The sequence below is a fragment of the Mauremys reevesii genome, linkage group 17, assembly GCF_016161935.1.
Source record: "Mauremys reevesii isolate NIE-2019 linkage group 17, ASM1616193v1, whole genome shotgun sequence".
Taxonomy (NCBI): Eukaryota; Metazoa; Chordata; order Testudines; family Geoemydidae; genus Mauremys; species Mauremys reevesii.
The window spans coordinates 34,773,740-34,780,422 of record NC_052639.1 but is presented as its reverse complement, the minus strand read 5'-3'; the positions used below and the strand labels follow the sequence as shown (position 1 = coordinate 34,780,422).

The 6,683-nt window shown below is 48.5% G+C and overlaps 1 non-coding gene across 1 annotated transcript; it reads right to left on the bottom strand.

Annotated features, from left to right (window-relative positions):
* Positions 1-4,043: 4,043 nt before the first annotated feature.
* Positions 4,044-4,116, bottom strand: TRNAQ-CUG. Its single transcript has one exon. It is a non-coding gene; the product is annotated as a tRNA-Gln (tRNA).
* Positions 4,117-6,683: the final 2,567 nt, after the last annotated feature.

The following is a 6,683-nucleotide window of genomic DNA, read 5'->3' as shown; positions in this document are numbered from 1 at the left end:
CCCTCCTTCATTCAGCAAGGGGCCCACACTTTCCTTGACTTTCTTCTTGTTGCTAACATACCTAAAGAAACCCTTCTTGTTACTCCTAACATCTCCGGCTAGCTGCAACTCCAAGTGTGATTTGGCCTTCCTAATTTCACTCCTGCATGCCTGAGCAATACTTTTATACTCCTCCTGGTTATTTGTCCAATCTTCCACTTCTTGTAAGCTGTTTTTGTGTTTAAGACGAGCAAGGATTTCACTGTTAAGCCAAGCTGGTCGCCTGCCATATTTACTTTTCTTCCTACACATCGGGATGGTTTGTTCCTGCAACCTCAATAAGGTTTCTTTAAAATACAGCCAGCTTTCCTCGACTCCTTTCCCCATCATGTTATTCTCCCAGGGGACCTTGCCCATCAGTTCCCTGAGGGAGTTGAAGTCTGCTTTTCTGAAGTCCAGGGTCTCTGTTCTACTGCTCTCCTTTCTTCCTTGTGTCAGGATCCTGAACTCGACCATCTCATGGTCACTGCCTCCCCTTTCTTAAAAAAGCGAAGGTTTCAGAGTAGCAGCCGTGTTAGTCTGTACTGCAAAAAGAACATAAGCTTTCATGGGCTACATCCGATGAAGTGGACTGTAGCCCGCAGCTTATGCTCAAATAAATTTGTTAGGGCATGGCTACACTTGCAAATTTGCAGCGCTGCAGCAGGGTGTGAAAACACACCCTCTCCAGCACTGCAAATTGCGGCGCTGCAAGGCGCCAGTGTGGTCAAAGCCCCAGCGCTGGGAGCGCGGCTCCCAGCGCTGTACGTTATTCCCCACAGGGAGGTGGAGTATGGACAGCGCTGGCAGAGCTCTCTCCCAGCACTGGCGCTTTGACTACACTTAGCGCTTCAAAGCGCTGCCGCGGCAGCGCTTTGAAGTGCAAGTGTAACCATAGCCTTAGTCTCTAAGGTGCCACAAGTGCTCCTGTTCTTTTTTAAAAAGCAAACAGAATGTTGGGAATCACTGACTGCCGCTGCACACTGAGAGGATGTTTTCAGAGAACTATCCACAATGACTGCAAGATCTTTCTTGAGTGTTAACAGCTAATTCAGACTCCTTCATTTTGTATGTATAGTTGAGATTGTTTTCCAATGTACATTACTTTGCATTTATCAACATTAAATTTCATCTGCCATTTTTGTTGCCCAGTCACCCAGTTTTATGAGATCCCTTTGTAATTCTTCTCAGTCTGCCTGGGACTTACCTATCTTGAATAGTTTTGTATCATCTGCAAATGTTGCCACCTCACTGTTTACCCATTTTTCCAGATCATTTATGAATATGTTGAACAGCACTGGTCCCAGTACCGACCCCTCAGGGATACCACTATTTATCTCTCTCCATTCTGAAAACTGATAATTTATACCTACCCTTTGTTTCCCATCTTTTAACCAGTTACTGATCCATGAGAGGACTTTCCTCTTTCACCATGATGGCTTACTTTTCAAAAGTCAATTTAAATTAAATCCTTTTAAAAAAAAATTATATTTATTTAGAAATCTAGACCTGTTATGTGTTTTGGTGTAACTTGCATTATTCTTATGTTAAATTTGCATAATCCTAACGAAACATTTACTTTATTCATATCTCTTTTATATATCTCATTGGTCCTGACACCCCTGTAAATTCGAACACCCCTAATTTCAATTCCTGGGGAAACCACTGCCTCTGGCAGTGGTTAGACAAGCAACAGCAAGGCACTGGACTGGTCTGGAGTGAAAGTTCTGTGGGAAGGAACTGAAAAGAGTATTGGGGCTGCGGTGCAGCGCTTGCAGACACTTTCTTTGGCCTGTTTTCCTGGAAGAGTTAGCAGCGAGAGATTGTTAGTCACAGGTCAGTGGGTGGGTTTGTGCAAACTAGGAGTGTACAGGGAACTGTCTTTGAACAGAAGGAAGGAGAGAAACCGGCAAGAGGAAGGAGGCTGAAAGACTTCTCTGGCTTTGAACAGAATTCTGTGTTAATAGTTCTTGCTTTTAGCTGATCTCACTGAGGTCAGTTGGGGCGCATGGACAGACATGGGAGTGACTCAGCCAGGTCATTCCCATCTTCTGCCAAGCAACCAGGAGATGACAATGGCTAGCAGTTGTACTGTACTGTTTGCTACCAGCCTAAGACGTAAAAACTAGATGAATCAAAACAAGAAATTGACTTGTTTTGTTTTGTGAAATCAACAGCCTGCTAAACCCAGGGTTTTGAGTTCAATCCTTGAGAGGGCCATTCTGTGTGACAAAGTTGTTTGTGTTTCTCCTTGATGCAAAGCCACCCCTTTTGTTGATTTTAATTCCCTGTAAGCCATGCCATCAGTCGCCCCTCCCTCCATCAGAGCAATGGCAGACAATTGTTTCACGCCTTTTCTCAGTGCAGAACCAGAATCTGCAAAAGCGAAAACAGGCAAGGAGGTGACAGCAGTGCGGTGACAAGAGTGATGAGGACATAGACATGGTCATAGACTTCTCACAGAGTACAGGCCGGGCAATGTGCCTGGCAATGTGCACATCATGCTGATGAGCTCTGCATGAGCTCTGCATGGTCAACTGTGCTGATCAGCACGCCACACTGGCCAAACAGGAAATGAAATTAAAAGTTTGTGACCCTTTTCCTGTCTACCTGGACAGTGCATCTGAGTTGAAAACGCTGTCCAGAGTGGTCACAATGGAGCACTCTGGGATAGCTCCTGGAGGCCAATACCATCGAATTGCGTCCACACTACCCTAAATTTGACCCAGCAAGGCTGATTTCAGTGCTAATCCTCGTCGGAGGTGGAGTAAAGAAATCGATTTAAAGAGCCCTTTAAGTTGAAAAAAAGGGCTTTGTCGTGTGCATGGGTCTAGGGTTAAATGGCAGTAACGCTGCTAAATTCGACCTAAAGTCATAGTGTAGACAAGGCCTCAGAGGAATTTTATAGCTACTGGCTGGGTGTCCAAAAAAGGGAGCTACCCACCTACCCTTTCATTGATCACACTTGGTAACTACTAAGCAGAAGCACAGAATCTAGATGGATTTGCTGCGTCTCCTGCAGGCCTTCCTAATGGCACAGCAGGGCTGCTCTTGGCTCTGCACAATGTTGTTTTGTTTAGCAGTGACTGTGAAGGGACTTCCAGCTATTTGGCTGTGGGAACTCTGGTATTAAGTGGACACCCTGTCTTAACTGTGTATGGCTGTATTGCTTGTAGATTTCTATATTCTGTACTGATGTTACCAAATGGAGTATTTTGTAGCGGTCTGCTATAATTTAACTTATACAAACTATGAATATGCTCCCTCAGACTTAACCACCCGCCTTTCACACACTCCCTGCTTCTCACTCTCTGGGCTGGGAACAAGCCACCGGCATGTGCGTCCATTGGATTATTTTTATTTAATTACTTCTCATTGTTAAATTATTTATGTTTTTTAAATTTCATTGCAGTGCATTTTCTTCCTGCCACTGTCACCTGGCAGCTAAGGGATGTGAGATTCTCCTCCATTGCGTTTCTGCCCACGGAAAAAGAAGAGACCCCACACTTCAGTACCTTTGGAAATAAAAGCAACCTGAAACAAACCAGCTGTCTCCTCAGTGTGCAGTTTGTGTCTCTTTTAGTGCAGTTGATGTGTGTGCAGCATGTGTGGTGGACAGGGGCACTGTGTGCTCACATGGGAATTCACCATCCTTGGTGCAGGATTTGACTTGTTCTGGGAGTGAACATAGCACTTGTGGAGTTTCAGGCACAGGCTGCATGACCCCCTCCATTTATCTTTGGTGCAGATACAGCCCAGGCAGCACTAGTGCAACCTCCTCTCCTGCTGCCCTCCACCATCATCTGCACAGCCCACCTGTCAGGGCAGGAGGGGAATGTCTCAGATGGGACTACCCTGGGATGGGGAGGTGTGGTTGCATCCATTAGGTCACCAGACTGAGCCTTCTAATATCCTTTGGTGATTGTTCCCAAGATCCAGGACTTTGTGCTCAAACATCTCCCAGCTTCCTTGTTTAATATAAAGGCCAAGGTTTCCTTGCAATATACAGGAAGAAAGTAGATTTTCACCCCAGATGGGACTTCAACCCACAATCTCTGGCTTCAGAAGCCAATGCCTTATCCATTAGGCCACTGGGGCCCTGATGTACAGCTACTGAAGAGATGGAAATTCCCTCTCATAAATGCACATTCCTCGCATTTGCTTCAACACCAAATAGCCCCTTTATGTGCCTTACAGAAATGTCTGCATCCCCTGGCAGCGAGGCAACTGGGCAGGTTGCTGACACAATTACAACACAGAATACAAAGTGTACAGTGCTGACTATATATAGTTTTATTACAAATATTTACACTGTAAAATATAAAGTACTATAGTGCAATCTCTTTATCATTAAAGTGCAACTTGCATATGTAGATTTTTTTTTTGTTGCATAAGTGCACTCAAAAAGAAAACAATGTAAAACTTTAGAGTCCAGTCAGTCCTACTTCGGGTTCAGCCAATCGCTGAGACAAACAAGTTTGTTTACATTTACTGGAGATAGTGCTGCCCGTGTCTTATATACGTCACCTAAAAGTGAGAACAGGCTCTCTCATGGCACTTTTGTAGCCAGCGTTGCAAGGTATTAACGTGCCAGATATGCTAACATCCATATGCCTTCATACTTCAACCACCATTCCAGAGGACATGCTTCCATGCTGATAATGCTCGTTAAAAAAATAACGTGTTAATTTGTGACTGAAGACCTTGATGAAGAACTGTATGTCTCCTGCTCCATGGTTCTATCCGCATTCTGCCATATATTTCATTTTATGGCAGTCTTGGGTGATGACCCAGCACATGTTGTTCACTTTAAGAACACTTTCACTGCAAATTTGACAAAACGCAAAGAAGGTATAACGTGAGATTTCTAGAGACAGCTACAGCGCTCGAGCCAAAGTTTAAGAATCTGAAGAGCCTTCCAAAATCCAAGAGGGACGAGGTGTGAAACGTTGTCAGAAGTCCTCAAAGAGCAACACTCTGATGCAGACACTACAGAACCTGAACCACTAGACAGGAAAATCAATCTTCGGTTGGTGGCATCGTTATCGAGCAGTACCTGTCATCAGCATGGAAGCATGTCCCTGGCCTCTGATTGCTAGCAGCTCGGAGAGGAGAACAGGGGCTGGACCTCTCCATGGCCGCCTGGTCTGCTCACTCCCTCTGAAGCCCATAGCCAGGGCCAGCCTTTGGGGTGGGTGCCACCAGGGAATTGCCCAGGGGTACCATGGTCAAGGGCGGTGCTGTACGGTAGCAGAGAGGTGTGTGCTGCTGGTGTAAAGTCAGAAACTGCTCCCGGCTGGCAGGGAGTGCTGCTTGGGGTGGTGCCCAGATTTCTCCCTGCTCCCTCCCGGCATAGGAGCATGGGGAGGAGGAAGAGAAGGGAGATAGCGGTGATGAGCGGATACTGCTCCCCCAATGTTCCTCCGTGCCCCCTCTCACAGCCCCTAGCGATGTGCGGAGGAGCAGTGTTCAGGGGCGGCGGGGAGCGAGCAGCAATGCCAGCTACTCTGTGCATCAGGTCAGTTTCCCCAAGTGGGCACAGGTGGAGGTGCAGGGGTGAGGGGACAAGGGGGCACAGTGCAGGGATTACGGGTGCGGGAGGAGGCAGGGGTTAGGGGAACTGGAGGGGGCACAGGGTTAGGGGTGCAGAGCTTCAGGGTTGGGTGCCAGAGGGGGGGGGAGCAGGGATTAGGGGGACAGTAGCACAGACCCCACCTACTCCTCCTGCTTTCTCCTGACACCAGCACCACCCTTCCCAGCATCGCCTCATGGCAGCATCTGCTTCGGACTCGCACCAGAAACGGAAGTCTGGGCCCTGCCTGGCAGCGGCTGTCAGGAAATGGAAGCAGGAGACACGACCACTCCCATGGTGCTGTGGGGCCTGTCCTGGCTGGTGGGAGATGGAGGCAGTGGATACTACCACTCCCATGGTGCCATAGGGTTTTCAGGTGGGGTGCCTCCCCCCCCTGGGTTGGGCTCCAGGGGAGGTTTGGCATCTTAAGAGACTGGGGGGGGGGGGTGCTTGGGGGCGGGTTGAGGACCAACGGCGCACGGGCAGTTGGACCGTGGCCGGAGTACCAGGGAGACAAGGCAGGTGAGGTGATACCTGTTACTGGACCAGCTTTGGAGCCACACAGGGTCTTCTTCATGCAGGGAAAGGTGCTCAGAGCATCACAGTTCAATAGAAGGTGGAACGCTCTGCCCTGAACACCAGACATTCCCCTGCTTCCTGGAACAGGGGCCTGTCCCCATTGTCCTGTAAACAGCCCCACCATGTACCCCAGAGGTGGCTGCATCTTAGCACCAAGACACCAGTGGTCACTGCTCCAGAGGAGATGGTACATACAGGCCACTGCCCTACGTGGCCCCACGTTACTGCCCCAAGAGATGAGGTACACACAGGCTACTACTCAAACTGGGCACCTGGGGTCACTGCAGCAATGGTTGTGGGGGATACATGCAGGGCACTGCCGCACATGGCCACCAGGGGCCACTGCTGCAATGGTGGTGGTTTGGGGCAGGGGATGATAAACAGGCCACTGACTGAAGTGGCCACTACCACAATGGTGTGGGGAGAGGGAGGAGATATCAATAGGGCACTGCCACACCAGGGCACCACAGGAGGTCACTGCTCCAATTAGTAGAGATACACATCGGGTAGTGCC